Here is a 23,943-nt window from a genome sequence, read left to right on the forward strand (position 1 = left end):
GAAAAGCATCACACAGAATTCAGCAGATCATTTTCTGTTCTGTTCTGGTTTGCCTCTGTTCTGAAGCTGAATAAGATCCTGTAGATCAAGCAAAAGATAGCATTTGTAGCATTGAGTGCTGAATATTTAATAGAGGAGAGGAATTCTGGTGGCAATCTCTAACCTGACAGCTGAAGCACAGAACACCACTGAGAAGAGAAGAAAAGGTATAAGTTGCTGTTTCTTTTAAAAAAAAAAAAAGAAAATACTTTTAAGAAACAGAAAGAAATAGATGTACATTCATAGAAAAGGAGATAGAGGCAGTGCTAATTATGAAGCACAACATTAATGCTAATTCAAGGTTACAGATGGGTTACAGATACAAAACCTTAAATCCTAAATCACTGCTGAAAAAAATATTGTGACAAAGGATAGAGAAATACTGGGGGGGGGAAAAAAATCACAGTCATGTTTTCCTTTCTTCTCCATGCTTTGAACATTCCTTGATTCTTGGCTTTAGTTATCAACACTACGCCACTATTCATGAATTGTTCCTTATTTCAAGGACTGGAACTCTACAATGTTTCCACAGTTAACATCTTAGCTTTATTTCTTCCCGTTGATTTTGTTGTGACAATAATAGAATCACTAGGCCATGACCTTTTAAATAAGCCTTACAGCAAGTATCAGCTAATTTTTTTTTCTTTGCTTGTGAGGCAATTGTTCTTTTCTAATTTCAGCAGAAAGACTGACCTGAAAAGCCCTCTGCATCTCTTCACTGTAGCAAGAAGATGACCATGGAAATTATCTGAATTAAAAATATCACTAAAAATGTGCAGGATTAAAAAAAAAAAAAAAAAAAAAAAAAAAAAGAAGGATAAAAGTAATAATTATAATAATTTTTAATAAATCAATGTTCAATGTTGTTTATGAGTCAGGTTCACTGTTTGGCTCAGCTATGAGTCATTGTGTCAGGCCTCTGCACTGGAGAAACAACAGGTTGTGTCTCAGCATGTAAGACTAGAGAGAAAAGAACCAAAGGAACAGGGGAAAATGGAGACTTTTTTTCCTAAATAATGGTTCAAAGAGACCTTTAAGTTCCAGGATGGATGGTGTTGCTGTTTGCAGGTTCCCTGAATTTGGCTGCCAGTATGTATGAAATCAAAACCAATGCCACACTAATTCTTGGAGACAGGTGTTCCTCCTGTGCTGTGCGAGTGCTGCTGCCAGGTAGGTGAAGCAGAACAAATCCCAGGGGTCCTCCTTCCCTAATGTTGGCTAGAGGTGGCACAGAACCCATACAATCCCAGCCTCCAGTGGCCTCAGGAAGCCCTGGAGAAGAAATTGCCTCCTCTGTGGATCATATGCCTTGATGATGAAGGTTTTTCATGGTTATTAATACATATTATTCAGTGATGCCTACTTTTCCCCCAGAAAATACCTGTCAGGTCTGTCATTATGAGTCTCACACTACCTCACACTATTCAGTTAACTATGGTCCATGTTTTACCTTTTTATTTCTTTTTAAGGCAGGCATTTTCTAAAAAAGGGTATGGCAAGGGTTAAAATGTTCTGAATGTGTAAAGGCATTCAGCTTCACAGTGGTTAAGAATGGAAAAGAACAAGAGGTGACCTGGACTATTTTTCTCTTATTCTTGTATGCTTAGCCCATTGAAAATCATCTTTATCTGAAATCCAATAGAATATGTTTTATTAAATCATATATTTCAGCAAGGTCCTGTCTGATTATGAAATTATTGAAGGATGAAGGCTCCAGACCTTTCACTTGTTAGTTACTAGCACTGTCATTTATTTAGTACATAATTTATAAATTATGATTGTTGTGTAGGTTAAAAAGGTCATTTATATCCATCAACTTTGTCTCTGTGTGTGTATGTGCGCAGACACACAATAATGGTACATTATTTTTTGTTAGAAGGTATAACAAACTGAAGTCTTTCAGCCTCTCACTAAACAGCCTTTTTTCCCCAAGCCCTGAGTTGTTCTTATGGTTATTACTCAATAGTCACTATTTATGGGGATCAAAGGGTGGAGTGTAGTGTTACATCATCTGTCTTAGTGATGCCACAGACTGAGGTGAAATTATCCCTCCATCCCTCTCATTACTTGGTTTGTACATCCATCCATCTCTGGCCCTTTGTGCAGCCTTATCCCACTGGGGGCTGGTGTTAGTGGCTGCCTCCCCTCACAGCCCTTAAATCCTTCCCAGAGTAATTGCTTCCCAGGACAGCATCTATCTCTGTTTGAAGCTACATCTTACACACCTGTCATATCCTCTCAATTATTCCCAATTTACCTTTGTTACAGACACCTTTTACTGCCTATTAATCTTGGTCATCCAGATCACCAAAGGAAGAAAAAAAGATATCAGATCCACAAAGCTCAACTGAAAATGTCGAGTGGGAATGGAGGGGTTGTTTTTTGATTTCTTCATTTAAAAGCTTTTTGCATGATCTGTCAGTCAATTCATGAATCTTTTACATGGCCTTTAATGCTATTTTAATCCATTTGGTGCTGCTAAATGGAGCATCAGGTGACATTGAGATTATGCTTTTTTGCCATGCTGGCTTCCACAGAATTGGAAATATTTCTGAATTTTCTCTATATATGTGATACAATTCTCAGGGACCTCACAATCAAGTGAAAGGGGAAGGGGGTTAAACAAATAGAAAGGAAACATTAAGTGAGAAGAAGTGGAGGGACAGAAGATAGTATTATTCTTCCTTCATGTTAACATTGCCAAAAATTGCAAGATAAAAATCTTCTCAAGCTCATGTCTGAAATTAATCAGATTATTCAAATATCAATGTTTTCTTTTATTACAAAATAATAATTCTTCCTTTCTCTTTTCAACAACATTGAAGATATTGTTCAGATTTTCAGAAATGTCTCTTAAATGTCCAAGAGATAAACAGGTACCTTGGATAGCACATTTATATCTTTGGAGATAAAATCTTTTATATTGGCTGATTTTGAATACAAAATCATATATTTTTCCCCCTTATACACATTATTTAACACTCTCGGAAGTATAAAATTAATCAGAAACTATGAAATCATTATTAGTGATAAAGGGAATAGAAAATATATATGATTTAAATTCCTGTTATTCTGGTATCTGCATTAAAAGGGGTTTATTTCTATCTAGTTATAGTTCATACAATTGTGAGAATAAATCTCTTCCTTAAGTCCTCCTCACTCTGCCAGTGGTGTATTTTCTGTGCTTTTGACTTTCCTTAGCTTAGTTAGATACCTCATAGCCAAAAATCAATATAAATAAAATGCTAGGGACTATTGCTTTTTTTTTTTTTTTTTTTTTTTTTTTTTTTTTTTTTTGTTACTTTTCATTTATGATTTCTGGTGTGGAATGAAGATGGAATTTTAGTTTTGGCTATCATATTTTTGTTTGAATTGTGGGTTAATGGATATCTAATTTGGTCCTTTTAAAGGCCTCCTAGTTTTCAGATTCAATTTTTTCTTTAGTTATTCAGTCTTTCACTAGAGAGTCTCTTTAGCATTTCAAGAGTTCTGTTCTGTAGGGGGAAAATACTCTTTTTTTTTTTTTTTTTTTTTTCTTTTTTTTTTTTTTTTTTTTATAAATCCCTTTCAGAATTTACTTTCAAATTATTTTGTTTCTGGGGTCATCACATCCAAATTACAATCACAAAAGTTAGCATTTCTTTGTCATTATTTAATGACCAAGAATAAATTCCTTGATATTTCAAATGGGAGCTTAATAACAGTTCAAAGTAAGAGATCTCTCTTTTTCTCTATCAAATTCAATTTCTTTTTGGCTGTAAGATGAATTTGCAAGATGGAAAATGGTTTGTTTTTCTTTTCTTTTCCTTTGAGACTTGCCCATTGTTTCAATTTGGCAACCACTTAATATGAAATAAAAAGTCCTTTAAAGCCTTTTAATACTTCTAATCGCTAACCTTGGAAAAACTCAGAATCCCTAAACACCTGAAGGACCTAAGCAGATTTAAAATTGCCATTGATTGGCAGTCCCTGAGAGTCAATTGCTCTGCCTTTGTGATAATTAAAGTCTATTTTAGCTTCCATTCATTTTATATGTTCTGTTACCCAGGAATAATAATAATAAAAAATATCTTTTAAAAAATTAAGAAAAAACTCAGCAAAAATTCCAACAAAGCATTTTCATTTCAAATTATGGACTTTATTCTGCAAGAGTTTAAGTTACCAAAATTCTTTGGTTTGTAAGGGAGTGTAAAAAACCAATATTTTTAAAATAAAGAATAAAGGAGAATTTATCCATATGATTGAGAGATTCTGAAATAACTCACTGGCAGAATCCCTGTGCAAGTATGAGTCACCACAGGGATCAGCTGAATGCACAAATGGGCAGGAAATGGGAGGAAAGAAAAGAAAAGAAAAGAAAAGAAAAGAAAAGAAAAGAAAAGAAAAGAAAAGAAAAGAAAAGAAAAGAAAAGAAAAGAAAAGAAAAGAAAAGACCAACAATTGACAAAGACAGAAAACATATACCTCTAAAACAACAATGGATGAAATGATTTCTGGAGCTCACCTGGTTCCAGCTCCCACTCAGGGCCAAGGCGGCTTTGAATTCACAAGTAAATATCAAGTCGTATCAGGTTGCTCAGTCATACATAGTTAAACATTTAATTTTTTTCCAGGCTGGAGGTTCCACAACCTTTTTTGGGTGATCTGCCTAGGAGAAAAGAGTCATGAAGGACCATTTGGTCAAAAAATGGAGAGTAGGAGTTCCTTATCAGAAAACAGCTGCTACATTTTTATGATAAGCAGCACAGAATCCACTAGAAATGATCACAGCACCTGGTTCCCATAAGGACAGCATTCTGAAGGGTCACAGCTTTTATAGGGGTCATGCTCCATTGACACTTCCTAAAACATGAGCTCAGTACCAGAGAGGATGTGAGGGGAGAGGCTGTGTCTTCTTCATCTAATATTCTGGAGACCAATGTTTTAATCTGTGTCCTCCACAGGGAAACTATCCTAGAAAATTTTGTTGATGCAACAGTTTGGGGATCCTGGATAAAACTTTTTCTGCTTTTAGTGTGTGGGAATGTATATGGACCTCTCAAATTCTCCAAACATGTCTCCATTTCCAGTAAAGAAGGCTGCTGTGGGGTAGGGACAAGATTCCAGGCACAGAACCTCTGTTTTAATATCCTGTTAAGGACAGAAAAAGAAATTACCAAGGATGAGGTTCGTCTCGTCTTTCTCCAGAAGAACTCAAAAAGAATGGACCAATTAGGGTTGGGGTTTTTTTAAATTTTTTATTCATGGTTTTGAGGGACAGAAATTCCAATGAGGGATTCACTTCTTTTGACTTTTTATTCTGAACTAAGAAAAGGAGCCTTGGTAATTAGATTAAACTGAATGTGTAATTTTTAGATGAACATTCTCATAGAGATTAAGGGTCAGAAACATGATGGTATTTAAATTTTCAGCTCCTTTTTTAGGCAACTGTCTCACGTTGATTTTACCAACCACCAGCTGCCTGAGTAATTTCTAAGATTTGGATCTAATTACAATGTAAAGATCATATGTGAAGTCTATGGCTGACCTTACTGAAGTAAATCTTTCAAGAAACATTTCATCCTCTCTTGGATAATGTCAATAATATTTCCATGTCTGCTTCATCACTGAGATATAACAGTGGAAAAATTAACTTAGGGCTTGTACTTTATGGGAACATTTATAAATAAGTTTTTAAGGTATAAATGATAAATGTTAAAACTTTAAGTGGTATAAATTGTTGTACTTTCATTATTGATGAGGATGTTCCTATCCATCTTGCATTAATATTAAGAGAAAACTATTATCAAATTACTTAAAGTTAATAGGTGGATGTAAAGAGCACAAGTACATATATGTTACATTAGTTACTAACTTAGACACATGGTTGAAGTTAACTTTCAACACTTTTACCCGGGTTTGATCATGTTCTTTTAAATCTATTTTATCAAATTATGACACTAACAATGATATTGCATATACTGTTTCTACAGGTCCTGACTGATTTTAAAATTATTTATTTCAAATCTTAATTTAAATTCCCATTTATTAGATCAACATGGACAGAATAAAATAATTGACCTCAATTATCAAATCATAACAAGCTTCAAAGGCAATCTTGCTTTGGGAAGTGCTCTTCCTTACTGCTTCTTCCTGTTTTATTTTAGAAAAGCTCAGGAAAGTCCTGGAATGAATGTGAATATATGAATGCAGAAATGTTAGAAATTAATTACTGAATTTACATCTTCGCAAGAAGAATTAATTTTTTATAAACCAAATAGTATTTTGATACTTCCTAAGAAAGGCATTTTAAAACATATTAATTTAAAAATGTGAAAAAAGGACAATAATCTTTAAACTTAGAAGAAAGACACATGACATACTATGTCTATGCAAGGAAAATAGCAAAATTTAATTTATAACTGTAACTGTTGTTTAATAGTGATAAACTTGGAATTCTTCTTGCCCTTTTCAATGTCATGCAAATGAAGCTGTGTAAAAAGCAACCATCCAGCTTTGGTGATTTTTCTCTTCTAAGGCATCCAAAAACATTTTGTACTTGGAAACGATTTGATTTTTCTGTGCTTTTGTACAAGGAAATTCGTGTTTCATGATAGAAACACATTTATTGGTTATGTTGCAGTGGCAGATGAAGTGAACACTTTACTTCCTCCTAAATGATGCTAATTTTTGAGACTTGAAGAAAATAATGCCTAGAGATGCTCAGTTTCTTCCCATTCTTCTGACACAAATAAGACTGCATGAGACTTTTATCCTTTATCCTTTTATCCTTTTATTCCTTCTGAAACCAACTTCCTAGGCCAGTTGGTCTTCAAAGAGGAAGTAAAATCCTGTAGTGACAAAGATCAGAGGAGGCCTCTGAGGAGGGATGAATAAGCTCTTGATACAGTGAAGAACATCCTGAGTGCTGCAGAAAAACAAAAAATGCCCAAGGACCTCCAGGTACAACATTTCCAGGGCCTGAAAGATACCAGCAAGTTCTAGAATTGATGGAGAGGTTTGCTGATTCAGATGTAAACTTTATTTTTGAACAGCTCAGGAATAGCAACTTCATCAATTTAGATGAGCAGAGAAAATCAAACCCAGTTATTTACTTTCAATCTGAAAATAATTCTCTCTGATTTCATTCTCTGTGAAATATAAATTCTGCCTTTCAACCACATTAATAAGATTGCCAAATGCACACGTTTTATTAATCATAAAAGCTTATTTGATTTATATGGCTTTATTATTATTATTATTATTATTATTATTATTATGGCTTGCACAAGAAGAGGCAAGTAAGCAGAAGGGTATTACTGGTTTGGGAGTGTTCTGTTCTTCCTCCACACCCATGGTGATACTGAGCTGTTGACTCTTAAATACCCTCACTAAATTGTTAATAAGAGTTAAGTCATATTGTCCAGTCAGAGCCTTCTCTGTGGAGCACAGATTCAAATGGTTTTCTTTTCAGCTGAGGGTATTTTAGTATCGCATGGTTTTAAATGAGATGCATTTAATCTTATTTTAAAGCACGATTTCTATAACATAATTATAGGAGAGACATTTTTCAGAAAGCCTTTAGGATAGTTTGTTTTCCGACACGATTAGCCAAATGGCTTAATTTACAAATATCCAAAATGGTTTAATCCCCCAAAACAAAAACAAAACACCAAAACAAAACAAAAAAACAACAAAAAACCAACCAACCAGTTTGCTTGGCGCAGGAATACAAGAGGGAAGTTGGATCAATACAACATATGCTAGAAGTTCTGAAGTAACTGAAAACTGGATTTTCTGCCTATTTAATTACTGCTGAACTCTATTAAAATAGATATTAGACCTGAAAGGGATATCTTACACTAATAAAGGGCAAATATCTTGTAAGATTATTTCAAGCTGTTTCTGGTTCAGCTGCTTTGATCAGTATGGAAAGACAGAAGTCTTGGAAATCCTAACCATTTAACCCAACAAAGTTTCTATGGCTTCATAATTAGGCTTGTTGGGCTTTTTTCTCCTTTAATTCATAGAAGAATAAAAACATTTTTTAAAAAAACACAAACCTAGCCCCTAGACATAAACTTGGATATTAAAAAGCTAAAAGGGATCTCATAAAGTCATCAAACTTTGAATAATACATTATTTAGAATGGAACATGTTTTGCCCCCTAGAAAAACCCTAGAAATCTTCTTAGCTTTGATTAACATTTTAAAATACTATTAAGTTTAATTAACTAATTGGATTAAAGTTGGTTAAGTACAGCTCCCTTTGGCTTCACTGTGTTTTGAATCAGCTTCTGAGCAAGTTGCAAGACTAATCTAAGTTACAGTAACTCACTGCATGAAATCCTGGCTCTGCTGAAATCAGTGGTAAAACTCCTCTGGATTACACTCAGGTCAGAACATTATTGAAATTGTCTCATCAAAGTCATGATCAGCTCAAAGGCTTCCTTGCAGCACTAACCTAAGTCCTGATATTACCTGGGGCTTCAGCCTGCTTGAACAAGTTTTAGTTTTGTCCCTGCTGTTCAAACAACAAAGGTAAGGACTAAGCAGGGCTGGAGGTGTCCTGTGGAAAGAAAACCATAAGCCTAAAGATTTTTTTTTCCCTTGGTTCCAGATTTTCTGTGTGCTGTTTGATTCCTCTAAATGCTTTCCTTGCAGTCCTGAGCTTTAGAAAAATGCAGGTGGTTTGTAAAAAGTCATAACTGTAATATCAACAGAGCACCAGCATTCTAACCTTGCTATTTGCCTTTCCTTGTTCTGAGCCATGTTTATTTTAACATCTCAGCCTGGATTTTGCACTAGCCTTAGCACTTATCAAGAGATACCAAGATTCAAATACATAAATCATTTTTTTTTGGCCAAATGCAAGGCAACTTTGTTCAAAACAGCCCATATTGTTCTTGCTTTGTTCTGGATTTTTGGCTATCACAGTGTTGATAAAACACCAAGGTTTTGGTTATTGCTAAAAGTGCTTACACAACATTAAAGGTTTCTCAGTTGAGATTGTTCTGTGTCTAAAGCAGTCAGAAAGTTCCATTTCACTTCTATAGTTTCTGTTTTGGAGGTTTTTTGGGCTTTGAGTTTATGTTTGTTTCTTTGGTTCTGACTGGGGCTTGATTGTTTTGGGTTTTATTATTATTATTATTATTTGGTTTGGTTTTGGTTTTGGTTTTGTTTGGTTTTAGTTTTCAGCACTGTGATTTTTGTTGTTGTGTGGGGTTCTGTAGGGTTCTTTGCTTTTGAGCATTTAGTTGTTGTGTGGGTTTTTATGACTGTTTCAAAATGGACAAAAATTTATATTCTTTTGATAATAATTAACATGACTAAATGGAAAGCTGGTTTCTGAGAATTCCTCTTAGGAAACAAAAAACGTGGGTATCTGGAATATAAATAAATATCTGCACCTATAGAAAGCTAGTTAGGCAGCATTTTTTTAGTATGTTTCTGAATTTCATTTAAAAAATACATTTAGAAACCATTTGGGTCCTTTTCCACTGTTCAGCAACTGTATGTTTGGCTGAATAAAATATTGCAAGTATTAATTGAATAGTATATTAGCAGTCAGACAGTGATCAGCAATACACATTGAACAACCCATGCAATGAAATTTCATTCTGCCAGTCAATTCTGGGAAGTGTTTTGGAATGTAGAGTATTACTTTAGTGTAATTTTGTTTCTAATACTGTTTATCATCTCTGTGTTTTGCAAACACAAGTTCTCTAATAATTTCTAATGCAGACTTGAATCTTTTGGATCAGAAATCATTGGCTTTGTGTAATGCACTTTTCCCCACCCGCTTTTTGAAGCAATCTAACAGAGGGGAGAGGGGAGCAAGGATTTTTGTGTGAGGGAAATTGGGGTGGGGGAGATTGTAGATTTAGGGCAAGTGCTCTCACTAAACTGACATCTTCAGTCTGGGCTTAAAAACTCCCTAATCCACTTGTGTGCAGTGATTGTCCTGCTGGGAAGCCAAAGTCTGCAAGTGCATCCCTCAAGTCAGTGCTGTGACCTTCTCAGCCGGTCAGCAGGGAGCACTGAGAAGTAAAGGCGTCATCAGGGTGAAAAAGGAGAGGATATTTTGGGGAATAAAGCTGGAACTGATGATGCTACTGGGTCAAAATTCCCAGCATTAAGAAATGGACAGCTGGGTGTGCTAGATTGGATTAATTTACAGAAATTTAATAATCAGGTTAGTAGAACCCCAGAGTTATTAGTGCTGCTGCTCATGGGAATCTTTAATACTTGAAAAGTACATATTGGTCTAAAAGCTGCATTGGGATAAAAGGTATTCAAAGAGCTGATATTTTTGGGTGTTAGCCAGAAAAATCTACAAATTAAAAAATGGATGTGTAGCTATTCACAGTGGAAAAAGTTTTTTTTTTCTATCTAAATCATTTAACATAAGACACTTATTTTGAAGATGTTTTTGTTACTGTTGTTTTCTTGTTCATCAAACTGGCATAAATTTTCAGATATTTAAATAGCCTTCAATAGCATTAAACCCAAGCACTGTAATTTTTCATTTTCTCATCATTTGCTTAATTCACCATAAAACTCACAAATTCCTTTTATTGACCATAAACCACATCTTTGACAAACATATTATTCAACCCCCAAACTGTTAAGTCCTAACTTGAATTCCACTGTCAAGCCCTTCTAGTATTATGAAGATTTATCTTTTTTTCATATGTTCTAATTTATACCATGTTGAACAATTACACAACCTTAAACATAAGAAATAATAACCTTTTTTCCCCTTGTTTACCTGGTTTTCAGAGGTTTCTGCAGAAGAGTGGTGTGTGTCTCTTAAGTCCTCATTTCCAGATGTCTAATTTTCATGTCTGAGTTCTTTAGAGATTAGTATTGTTTACAGTCTGCTGCAGATGGAACTGATTGGACCATTAAAGGGGCCCTGATGTGCTGGGGAAATTCTCTTTACCCTCAGAAGTTGATTGGAACCTTAGACAGGCACTGCTGGCTCCTGCACAAAAGGAATGGAGTTTCCCAGTTTGTTTAGTGGGCAAGCAAAGCAATTCTGTGATGCTTCCTCATTTGAAACATTTTTCCAAAGTGATTTGAGTTGAAGGAAAGAATTCAGATTCTTGATTGATCCTGCAGATATCTGTGCCACAGGTTTGCTCAGCTGCAGAAGTGCTGCCTTTACTGTGTTAAATGCCTGCTTTGGTGATTAAATCTAGATTTGAGTAGGAAAACTGCCTGGTGTAGTTTAGTCAACATTTTCCCCTCCCAGACAAATAATTAGTTTGCAAATTTACTGTTTTATAAGCACAATGTCATGTAAATTGAATCTTTTTCTGTGGGTCTTGATTTATTTTCTCATGATAGATTGAGGGGGGAACCCAGCCAACATGTCCTGCAAATCTGACCTCTCAGTGACTTCCCTTTCACTACAAACAGAAGATTTGATCTTATCTTCTCAGCCCTGGTTTAATGGCTTCTATTTGTGACTAAATGTTAATCTGAGGTTAAGCTCCTTGGGGAGCTTTGATCTCGTGTGGAAAGCTTCCGAAGATGATCTTATTTAAGTGGAACCATAAAAAGAGTGTAGTAATTACCAGGAAATGCTTCACAATTGCTGCACCCGGGTCTGCACGGTGTTAGTCCTCTGCTGGGAGTGGAAATCTGTGACTGTGGAAATCAGGGGATACTGGAGAAAAAAACAGATGATTTACAACCAGATGATGTGATACAGAGCAGACTATCAGGTGAGGGAAAGTTTTCTGAGTATCATAAGAATATCCCAAAGAGGCATTCACCCCTTCCTAAAATTTTTGCAAAAAATCAAATATTTGAATTCCTTTCCTCTACTCATCTCATCTCTACTCATCTCTGTTGAACACTTTAATAATTTAAGGAAGAATCTCAGTGGAACTGGTGAATTAAACTCTTGGGAATTGGAGGCTGAGTTCTTGTTTTTTTTTCTCTTGTGGTTATGAAATGTGATTTGTGTATAGTAGGTTCTGAAATTGTTGTTTTCTAAAATTAAAATCATTATATTACTACAACCCACTCTTTGCTTAACCTGAGACAAGTTCCAGCAGCCTTGATACCTTTCCAAATGTGCCCCCCAAAAAGAAAAGACTCTTAAATTTAAAGATCAATAGCTTAAGTGCTGCCCAGACACAAACATGTAAAAGCCATCCTTTCTGACAAATATTTGGATTTTAGACTGATGATTTGCATTTCAGCAAGAATGGGGGGGAAAAAATAAAATCCTACAGAGCAACATAACAATAAAAGATTTTCATGTCTCGCTCATTTTGTCTTTTCTGGCTAGCACATCAGAACTGCATACCAGAGTAAAGAAGTTATCTCAGACTATTTGATTTCCTATTGAAGTGTATATATACAAATCTCAGTGATTTTTGGAAAGCAAATTTAATTTCAGGAGGTTTAAAGGAACTTATTCTGTTGTTTCTGCTCCTTTTTATTAAAACCTAAAAACATTTCGTATAGTTTATGAATTAGAAGCAGAGGAAATTCTGCTGGAATATCAAAGTACCCAATGAAGCTGGCCAGCTACAGAGACCCTTGCAGGTGCTGTTGTAGGTGTAGTCTCTGTAGGTCAGCAGGTGAGTTCTGAGCATTAATCCTCTCCTAATGTGTGCATGGCAGCATTGAAAGGTCATTCAATATCTGTCTTCAAAAGTGAATTGGAGAGTTAACCACTTCTGTCTCAGGGATTTCAAATAACACCAGCCCCTGAGCACAAAAAGTAGAAGGAACAGCCCTAAGTGGGTCTCATTTGCAAGTAGCTGGGCAAATCCACTCTTGCCATCATTTATTTGAGTCCACTTTATGCCGCCGTGCGCTTGCCCGCTAGGCTAGCCCTGTTCGCAACGTGGCAGTACACCAACCGCTTGTGGTCCTCCACCTAGGCCAACCACCTGATCCGCAGCCACGAAGCCGGTGTTGAAGAAAGAGAGGGACTCTCGGGGAGGTTGGGAACGGAGAAGTTTATTCTCGCCCAGGCACTCCAACGAGAGCCCCGAGCAACTCAGTGCACCGGCTTATATAGAACAATCTGTGGGTGTGGGGAAAGCGCAGGACATCCAATGAGGGGGAACCAGGGAGTGGCAAGGCTGAGGGGTGAACCATTTAGGAGAGACCAGGGAAAAGGCGGGAAGGGACCCAGCCAATCCCTGGGCTCAGGCCTCAGGGAGATTGGCATGGGGGGGTGAGGGTGATGGACAGGGCCTGTGGCGGGAAGGACGGGCCAATCAGGAACTGTCTCCGGGGAGGGTAGGCAGAGGGTTATATAACATAAAGGGTAAACAACAAAATGGAGTCTGAGGGACAGGGCCCAGGGAAGCCATTTTGGGGAACATAAACTGGGGTACATTAAACTGAAATGTACATAAAACATGAACAAATGTACAAGAAACAGGCATAAAACAATGACAAACCCCAACACACTTTAAATCCAAACTGCTGCCTGACACAACACTGAGAGTACAGTAACTGCAGGATGGACTCCATGGGCAGGCTTTCCTAGCCATTGCTGATACCATATGGATAGTAACAATGATCCTAAGTAAAAACTCAATTAATGAACTATGCAGTGCCTTTCTGTTGGTATGTGAAGTATTTCAGAGCACTGCAGAACAATTGGGAAGATCTGTGTCCATAAACTTGTCTTGTTTACCTTCACGTGTTAATGCTACTTATCAAGCTACTGCAGAAGCCAAAGAAGCAGCAAATAAAAAAGTTGTATAATCCTGTGTACATTGAAAAGGGAACAAAACCCACAACCAACAACCAAAAAAACCACACCAAAATCTCAACAAGGACTGACCTTGAGCTACAGTACATATCCAAGCTTAACTTTAACTCAAATACATGTTTTTGACTGAGACAGCTTAGCCTCCTTCAACCCAGTCAATCCATAAAGAAAAATTTACTCATGACCTCCTGAGGGAAACACAGAGTTCAGAGCCTGAACTTTCTTTATCACCCTTATTAACAAGAGTGAACAGAGGTGAAAAGTTATTCTCCTTAACAGTTTATGACAGGCATCTCAGGAAAACATTTATTTCAGTATTACACCCCAGTGCCTCCAGTGTAGTGTATGGGCAGCTGCACGTGTATGGTGGAGAGGAACTTCATCTGAACAAGGAATGCCTGCTGGAAACTTAATGTGAAACCACACACCATTCCCAACATTTCCCTGGAGCTTAGGCCCTTTGTTTCTACAGAGAAAGTTATGCTGCCTTCCTAAAGACTCTGAAAATCCTAAACTAAAGAAGACCTATTAGACTGCAGTTGCAGCTTTTGAATATGACTCTGATTTTTGTTCAGATTTTTTCTATTACCTATGGATTGTTCACCTTCGCCTAAAATCATGCATAATGTTATTTTGCTCAAATACAGCTGTCACTTTAACCAAAAAATCAGGTGCTAATTTTGTCAGGTCATGAAAAGCCTCCTTTCTGTGTGGGAGGTCATCTGGATTGTCCCCTTTGGAAACAAATAGAAGAAGGAATGGTTCAGGAGTTCTTAAATTATAGTCAACAGAGTTGTATGTAACTGATAAACTGGTACGTATCAGTGAAATATAGTTTTACCCCTATGACTTATGGTCCTGGGAAGATTTAAGAAATTAAGAAATCTGGGGTTTTTTGTTTGTGATGGGAGGTTTGTTTATTTTCCTTTTCTTTTTTCTTTAGATGTGAATAATGTCAGGGATTAGGGAAGAGAGGAGGTAAATATTCCTGGTAGATTTTTTTTTTTAAAGAAGTTACTTCTTGAAAGTAATTTTATTACTGAAGAACAAGGAAATCATTTTGTAAAACTCACCTGAAACATGGTGAGTTTAGGTTGGTGTATGCAATGTGAGAGTCTGCTTCCTCCAATTTCAAAAAATTTTAGGCTTCAATGTTTGAGATTTTCACCACAGCTGAGATATTTAGATGAGATGGAACTTTAAACCACATATGGACACTGTGCACGAGTGTTAGAGCTTCATTCTAACAAAACTATACCTTGAACTACAGTTATGAAAATGCTGAAGTACGCAAAGTATGGTCTTGAGAGAGAGGTATGACTGTAAAGAATCCCTAAACTCTTGCCTGACTAAAAGATTATACAATAAGAAAAGACCTTTGGATATTTACTTCAGAAAATGTCTGTTTCAAAGAGTATGTATATGACTACTGTTACATTTTTTAATACAGTTTGCTATGAAAAAAATCTCCCAGATTTAAACTCTCACTTATTAAAATTTTAGCAATTTGTTATGGGCCGAATACCAAAGGAATTAGACATCATTTGATTTAAATCCATGTTTGGAGATTAATATTTGAGACTGGGAATTCTTTGTTTAATTTGCAAACCAAGGTACAGTTTTAGTTTAGGATTTGAAATGTCATGATCTCATGGCTTTCTAATAAGGTCAGGAGTTGATTAAACTTGTATGATCTTTAAGAAATTAGAAAACTGATCACAGTCCAACAACAGCCAAAAAAGATATCTTCCCAACTGGGAATTTAGGCATTTCATTTCTAAGAACCTTTAATATTAAAACTTCATTGTATAAACATGAGCTATTTTCCGTTTCAATCTGAACATTTGTCTTGCTAATGACTTAAATGATATCCTAATTAGAGTTGAATAATCCACTGAGTTATGAGCAGCCTTGAATTTATGACTTCTCTTCTAATCAAAACTCTCTACATTTTGTTCTTATAAAAGACTTGCTTCCCTTATGTTACCTTGCCTGTAAAAGGAAGCAAAAAACCTATGAGAAAATGTTGTTCTCAAAACTAACTTCTTTCTGATTTGGGATTTATTCACAGGTGATATGGAAATTTCAAAAATGCTCCTCAAGTTTCATCTCTGCAATACCAAGGTAGTGTGGAATTTTTTCTGATCCTCCAAACTGCACTTTCAGCACTTATCCCTTAAATTATTACAAAATCAAGGTTGGACAGTGTCTCATTGCTACAAATATTTGACTTATTATGCAATGCTTTGGAAAAGTGGGAAAGGAGAAAGGGAAAGTGGAAAAGGAGATTTAATGAAAAAGGGAACTAAGGCCCTCTAAATCTTTCTAACAGGTTGAAGGGTCTCTGAGAAGTCTTCCCTTCCTTCTGCCTCTCCATCCTCTGCCACTTGATTCCAGTGTGCCTGGCAAAGCTTGTTACTGCAGCCTCTGTGGCTCAAGTGGAAGCAGCTGATGAATTAAGATGCAAGGAGGTAGGAGAATAAAAACAATGCAAAGCAAGTTTTAGTAATGCTGAGGAGCTTGTCACACATCCCTTGGGTGGCACAGATGTATGAGCCTGGCCTTTGGACCTCTCCCAACAACCTAAAAGAAGAGAGAAGCCACAATAGCACCTCTGCTCTGTTGTGTTCCTTCTCTTCACCATCCCACATCTCCCTGTGCCTCAAGGGGTTCATAGTCTGGCCCTTAAATTGTCACACAACTTGACAGCATTCCTTTGGTGGGAACGCTGATACAAATTCCTGTTTTTACTTTCTGTACTGCCTTCACAGCTGTGCTGTACAACTATTCCTGTGATGCTGTTTCCTGATGGGCTGAGGTTTTGGTAGGTAAAGCTAAGACACTGTCATAGCACCATGGTGACTTCTCAACACCATGTTTTTAGAGATATTTTCATTAATAAGATGGTATGCAGTGAATATTTGTGAAGAAAAGAAGACCTGATATAAAGTTAGGGGATAATTTGCCTGAAAACACAGGGAAAATAAATTCTAACCAGTTTCATTTTGCATCATATGCTTTTAGCAAAATCCTTGCAAAGAGAAACAAGCAAGGTTACCTATCACACCACTAGGTGTTTTATACTACTTCAGAAATTATCAGAGGTTATTTTATTTAAAAGCTGAATTTAAATTTCTGCCTCCCTTCAGTGGGTGAGTAGCCATAAGAAAAAACAAACAAACAAAAAAACAACATAATAATTAGCTGCAACCTTGCTACCAGAACAGTTACCATCATCTATGAAGTTGTATTGAAATCAAGGATTTCTCAACAACCAGGCTATTTATTTACTGTGAGTCAGGATGAGAGTCCAGTTTCCAGTCTTTCCTTCAGGAAATCCACATGGTTTCCATTAAAAACTACCATGGCACTGACTAAAGTTTTATTATACAAGATAATTAACCTTTCTAGACAAAATTGCCATTGTATTAAACTTATAGAAGCCAACATAAAAAGTGTGTATTTTTGCAAGTGTACAGGTGCATTTAAAATTCATGAATCCATGGTGCACAGATCACTTGGCAGCACAGCAATTCCTGTGCAACCACTATTTTTGGGTTTGAATTTCATTTCTCTCTGCTCAAGCACGTTCTCAAATTATGCTGATTCCACAGGTCGAATTCTGCTCTTTTCTGCAAAGTTTCTAAATTGGAGCCATCAAAACAGGGAAAAGCAGTTGTCCTATTGTAGTCCCACTTTTCAGCTGGGAATTAAATAGACCTATTCTTATTCACCTAAGTAAGTAGCATGGACTTACAAAAGGCTATTGTAACATTTTGTCATATCCATAATACAGGAATAATTTCATCTGATATTGTAATCTTCAGAATGGAAAACTGCAGCTCTCTAATAGCACACAGAAACATTATACAACAGTTTTTGTACAGGAAATGAAAAGCAAAGTCTTATCCAGATGAAACTGCAGGGAAAATATAGATAGGCAGAACAAAATTATCACTTGTGATTGAAGTTGGCAAGGACAGGGAGGGTAAGTCTACCCTTGTGAAGAGTGCCATGGGATCTTTAATGATTAGTCACAAAGGGGCCTGAGTGGGCTGTATCACCCAATTACTGCACAGATAGGCTCATTAATGGAAGATTACAGCAATCAAATATGCTTCTCTTTAATTTTACTGGCATATCTACTCTCCTATCGTGAATTCCTGTGCCCACAAATCAAAAGTTTTACTGGGAGGGGTGTGTTGGGGGAGAAGTATTCTTTTACTTGTCTTTCATAAATTAAATTTTGTGAATGTTAATTCTGTGCCTCTGGCAGCAGTGCAAGAGGAAGGACACTTTTTTTTTTTTTTGGAGTTTATCACTCAATAGTGACTGTTTTCCCATAGAGCCAAAAAAATCAATCTCTGCTCAAAATGCCCCTGAAGACAGGAGAATGCATTGTGTGCCTTGCTGGTTAATATGTCTATCTGATGGAAAAAAAGAAAAAAATCAATACATTTTCCTTAAAAAGGGTTACTGCAAGAGGAGAAAGTAGTTTATCTCTTTCTGATTGATGAAACTGCATCAAAGTCAGTTATCCACCATTAAGTTCCATATTTATCCTTGTCACCCTTCAGAGTGCTGGAGTTCAATGTTCAGCCAGCACTTCCATTATAATATTAAGCCAAAGTTGAGAGCATTTGGAAAACTCAGAGAACTGGAAAGTTTTATTAAAATAAATGTTTGAAAGGGAAGCATGGGAGATTTAAGTAAATATAAAAATTTAAACAAAAAAAATGAAAGGGTTCTAAGGGCCAGAAAAGACATCAGAACCATGGCAGGCTGAAGTTATTCTATTTCTCAGGAGATTATATATTCATGTTTTTTTTCTGACAGCCTGCAGTCCCAGGGCTGCTGTTCTTTTGAATCTCAAACTTACTATTGCTCCAGAGAGATTTGGTGTCCTCCATTCCTTTTTCATTGGGGAAAATTATCTGGAATTTTAAAAATGGAAGTTAAAAAAAATTGCTTACACTACCAGAATGCCATAGTTTTAGCTTTAGGCTTTCTGCTCAAACATGCTATCAGACCTGGTATAAAGTATTTATTGTGGAACATATAAAGATAAAAGAGTTGATAAATGTTGGTGAGCCACTGGAACGGGCTGCCCAGAGATATTGTGGATGCCCTGGAAGTGTTCAAGGACAGGTTGGATGGGGCTTTGACCAACGAGATCTAACAAAAGGGAGTTGCTACAAGATGATCTTTAAGGTCCATTCCAAGAAAAAAAATTCCATGATTCTTGAAATGTATGATGGATAATTATATTCCCTCTTCAGGAAAACAGAAGGGACTTATTTCCTCTGGTTTAACATGGATTTCAAGTACGGGAATTACTGCCCATCCTTACTGACCACTAGAAATATTCATAGAATCACAGAATCATTAGGGTGCTGCTATGTCACCCAGTGCAGCCCCATCTCTTGAAAAGGTTCGCATGTAGGGAAAGGTTGAACTAAGTCCAGGTTCATCTTTTAAGGGTTACTCTTATCAACAATCAGCCAATCTGGCGAGGAAACGTAAGTACAGAACATGGTCTCTGAGAACTGGGTTTATACAATTTCAGGCATTACAGTTATTCCCTTTACAGTTTTCCATGGTGAAGTTTCTACCCAACCATGATGTTAGTAAAGCTGTTATGAGTGTCACTAAAGAGACTGAAGGGCAGAGATCTGCAGAGGAGTTTCCTTCCTCCCAACTCTGGTGTACTGCAAGCTTTGTGGTCTGAGTCTCAACACCAAATATCTTTTACCATGAAATAGAAATAGAAGAGACTGAACAGGGAGATGCACCGTGTTTGGCAAAGGGTAATGCACCATTTGCTTGTCAGCTGAGAAATACTGCTGGGTTTTTAAAAGTTGATCCAAGCAAATTAAAGTCAATAAAAACTTCCCTAAACATTTTCACATGCTTTGCATCAGTCCTCTATAAGTTATGAATTTTTGGATGGACTAAACCTACATACAATCAGACCTAGACAAAATCCATCTGCCTCCATCTCTATGAAGAAAAATCCGTGACTGAAAAATTTCCTGGAACTGTCAGCTTTCTTCCCTCCTTACTGTTTCTTTGAGAGTTCAATAGCATTCCCTTTCACCCAGAAGATTTTGCCCTAATCCTTTTCTTTCTTTTTTGCTTCTGACATCATCTACCCAGAAAATAGGTAAGACTAATATTATTTTATAAACCACTCCACACTGGCTAGGATTGCTAATCCTCATTTTAGTGTCTCTTGATATCTCAGACCTGCAGATCAACCTTTGAATGAGTGAACTGAAGGCTTTTTGGAGGTAGTGTAAATTGCCCAAATTTAGGTGCAGAAAATTGTTAAAGACCGATTTTTTTTTCCCTGTTGGCATCCAGCCTAATCCTTCTACTTCTTCAGTCAGATGCAGAAAATGCAGTAATTCACTGTTTTCCTTCCTTCATGCTGTGTAGTTTTGGTATCATTGAGTGAAATTCCATTGTAGAGTAATGTGGGATAGAGCATTGTACAGGAAAGTGCTTTTTAAAAATAAGGTTTTTGTACAGTAAAAAGTAGTGCTACACGGCAAATAGCTCATGGTAATGATGATGATAGGAATCATAAACAGAAAGGAGGAGGAGATAAAAACAGGGTAAGCAAAAATTAGCTCACAGAGTTGAAAGCCTGCCTGGTCTAGTGTGAGCCACTCAAATATAAAATTACAACAGAAATTACCATTGAGAAGATTGTTTTTTAATTAGCAACAGCCACATTAATTGTCATGATGTATCTGTTTATCTCTCAACCAAATAGGTAAAACATAAATTCTATTCATCTTTCTCAACTGATTTTTTTTTTGATTGCATGAATAAGCCATCTCATAATTAATTTTAGTTCTGTTAATAAATAGCTATTAGACTACAGTGAAGCTATTTGTTAGCCATAGCAGATATATTATTTAGGGATTGTAATAACCCTAAGCGTTCTTGTTATTATCCATCTGAATAGACATAGATCTGCAGAGACAAATGCAGCTTCTACAAAATCTTAAAGCCTATAAATGTGAGAGTTTCCATGCAACATCCTGAGATGTTGTGGATCCACAACCAACCTCTCTGTCCAGTCAACTGAAAGTTTCTTCTGTGATTAAGAAAGGATAACTTCTCACTGCACTCTAGTAAAACTGTCCAGCAGAAGAGGAAGGTAAAATTATTAGAAAACTGTTTTCAGAGGGACTGAAACTCTTACAGCGAGACCTAGGTTCTTGAAAAATGGGGGTCCAAGAAGGGATCTTGTTCTCTGCTGCTGTTTAATTTGCATTTACTGTCCTTCCAAGAATTTACTTCACATGTCTGAGTATTCAACAGAGTTGCAGTCTGAGATGGGACTCCTTCACTCATCCCACTCCAATTATGTTACAAAAGGAGTAATGAGAGATGCAGAAGCAGATTCTTTTATCAAATGGCCATATCATAAATGAGGCAGTGGACTTCAGTCCTTGCTTTACTCATTGATTCAGTCAGTTTTCCTTTTTCCTTCCTCATATACTTTGAGCATTGTCAAAAAAAAATCACACTTTGCTGAAAGAGTCAGGAAGAGGTGATTTGGGAGATGATGACTCATGCTCAGAAAAGCCAGCAGACAAACTTTTGCCAGTGACAGACAATGATTCCAACACCTCCTCCATAACACAGTCAGCAAATTAGTGTGGGGAATCTAACACTCCACAGCTTAGGACATAGGATAGGTGTGAGATAGAACATGTTTTATCTAGAAGTGGGATGAGTGGAGATGTTCAATAGGAGGGAGGAAAGGTCAAGAAATCTGAGATGGATGCAATGTGTGGGGAGTAGATGAGAGAAGAGAACAGTAAGGTGTGGTGAGAAGAAGTAAAAAATGATCTTCATGCAGTAAAATAAATGCATGCAAAAATCAGAGGTTGTCTTGTATTCAGGGCCGTTCTATTTTTAGGGACTGCTGTATTTAAGAGAAAATTCAATTTGAGGTATAAATTCTCATTCATCCTTTTGAAATCTTCCTCTCTGCAGATATTGAATTCCTCTCACAATACCTGCCAGGCTTCTATTCCTGCACAGGGAATTTGTATGAGAGCTTCATCTGTCAGCTGATATATTTGGGGATAAGATAAGGTCAGAGTAGGAAGAGAAAAGGTGGATTTCATATACTGAATAAGAAATGCAAACAAAGATTTAGGAACAACAAAATTTCTTCAGAAGTTATTGCAGGCACATTTGGTAATGTGTATACATGCAAAGTAAATACTGCATTATATTAGAGTGAGAAAGTTCAGCATGTCATTGGCAGTAGCAAGTATTTCCAGAGGTGGTTGAAGGAATAAATGGATTAATGTAAATTCTGAAAGACTGATGAATTTCTCAGAGTTGTAGTCTCACCAGTGAAATTCTCAGCCTAAAAAGAAGAGGTTTAGAGTAGGAAACAGCATTTCCTGTACAGATATTAGCAGAGCTATTGCAATGCCGACTCTTGCATGTTCCTTTCCCATCTTCCCATTTCCTTGCTTCCTCCCTTCCTCCCCTTTATCTATATATTTTGCCTATGCTATGATTAGGATATGAGTTTAATATAACATATGCTTACCTAATCTCCAGTACATCAGCATCCTCCTCTAAATGAGGCCTCTAACCTTCATTCCTAATAACTCCATGTGACAAAAACCCTGCAGATGTTTTGCTGTGAAGGTGGCAGGGGGGAGGGAGGGGAGTGGAGGGTGTGTGTCACAAATCACAGCAAAACTCTCTGCTGCAAAAGCTTCTCTGCCAGGATCAAGGATGTACCTGCACAGCCTCATGTGAGTGTTCAGCAGCTGATGAATGCACACTGGGCCTCCTCCCAGCACCTGATAATTGATCTGGAGCAAAATGTGCACAAAGATATCCCACTGCTTAACGAACTGAAGCCCTGCTGGTTAGTACAAGTATCACTGTGCTAAGCTTCCTCCTTGGCTGATTTTAATCTTCTGGCTCCATCACACAGCTAATTGTTTCTCATTTATCCATATTAGAGGAAGATCATACGAAATCCATGTAAATTAGGCTATGAGAGCCTCATTTACTACGTTTACAGAAAACTTGCAGAGAGATTTTTGTCAATAGAAGGGGTTCTTAGCCAGCGGGCTGGTTCTGGTCAAGATCTGCTTGGTGAGGTATGTTGTACACACCATGAGGTCTAAAAAGGCCAAATGCTGGGTCCTGCACTGGGGTCACAACAACCCCAGGCAGCTTTACAGGCTTAGGGAAGAGTGGCTGGAAAACTCTGCAGTGGAAAAGGATCTGGAAGTGCTGGTGACAGCTGGACATGAGCCAGCAGTGCCCAGGTGGCCAAGAAGGCCAATAGCACCAGGACCAGCAGTGGTGTGGCAGCAGGAGCAGGGCAGGGACTGTGCTGGGCACTGCTGAGGGCACATCTTGTACCCTGTGTTCAGTTCTGGGCTCCTCACCACAAGAAAGACACTGAGGTGCTGGAGAGTGTCCAGAGAAGGACAACAGAGCTGGGGAAGGGTCTGGAGGACAAGTCTAATGAAAAGTGGCTGAGGGAACTAGGTGTGTTTAATATGGAGTAAAAGAGCCTCAGAGGAGACCTGAAAGAAGTTTGTAGCCAGATGGGGTTGGTGTCTCATACACCAGCAGGACAAGAAGGCGTGGCCTCAGATTGCACCAGGAGAAGGAAGTTAAGATGTGATATTAGGGAAATTTTCTTCACTGAAGAGGTGGCCAGGCTTTAGAAGACGCTGCTCAGGGAAGGGGTGCCATCACTGTCCCTGAAAGTGTTCAAAAAGAGACACAGATGTGGCACCTGAGGATGTGGTTTGGGGATGGGCCTGGCAGTGCCGAATTAATGACTGGACTCACTCCAAACCCTGGGATCCTGCATGCCCCATGTACAGGTTCAAGGGGGCTGCTGCTCTGCTGCAGGTGGGCTGGTAGCAGCAGGAAAATCTCCCTAGGATATTTGAGCATATGGACTCTAGCTTGAGTTTACCTACTCCTTCCTCTCCTGAATGCCACCATCTTGAAAACAATATTTTTTACTGAAATAACAGAAAAAAACAGACTGAATCAGTTATCCTTGCCTGGAAAACCCCTTGGATTACACAAAGGACATTGTTCTTTGTGGTAAGTTTTATTTCTAAACCTCCTTCCACACATCACACATGACCTAAACAGGTCATT

This window comes from Zosterops lateralis, assembly GCF_965231275.1.
Source record: "Zosterops lateralis genome assembly, chromosome: 2".
Classification (NCBI taxonomy): Eukaryota; Metazoa; Chordata; class Aves; order Passeriformes; family Zosteropidae; genus Zosterops; species Zosterops lateralis.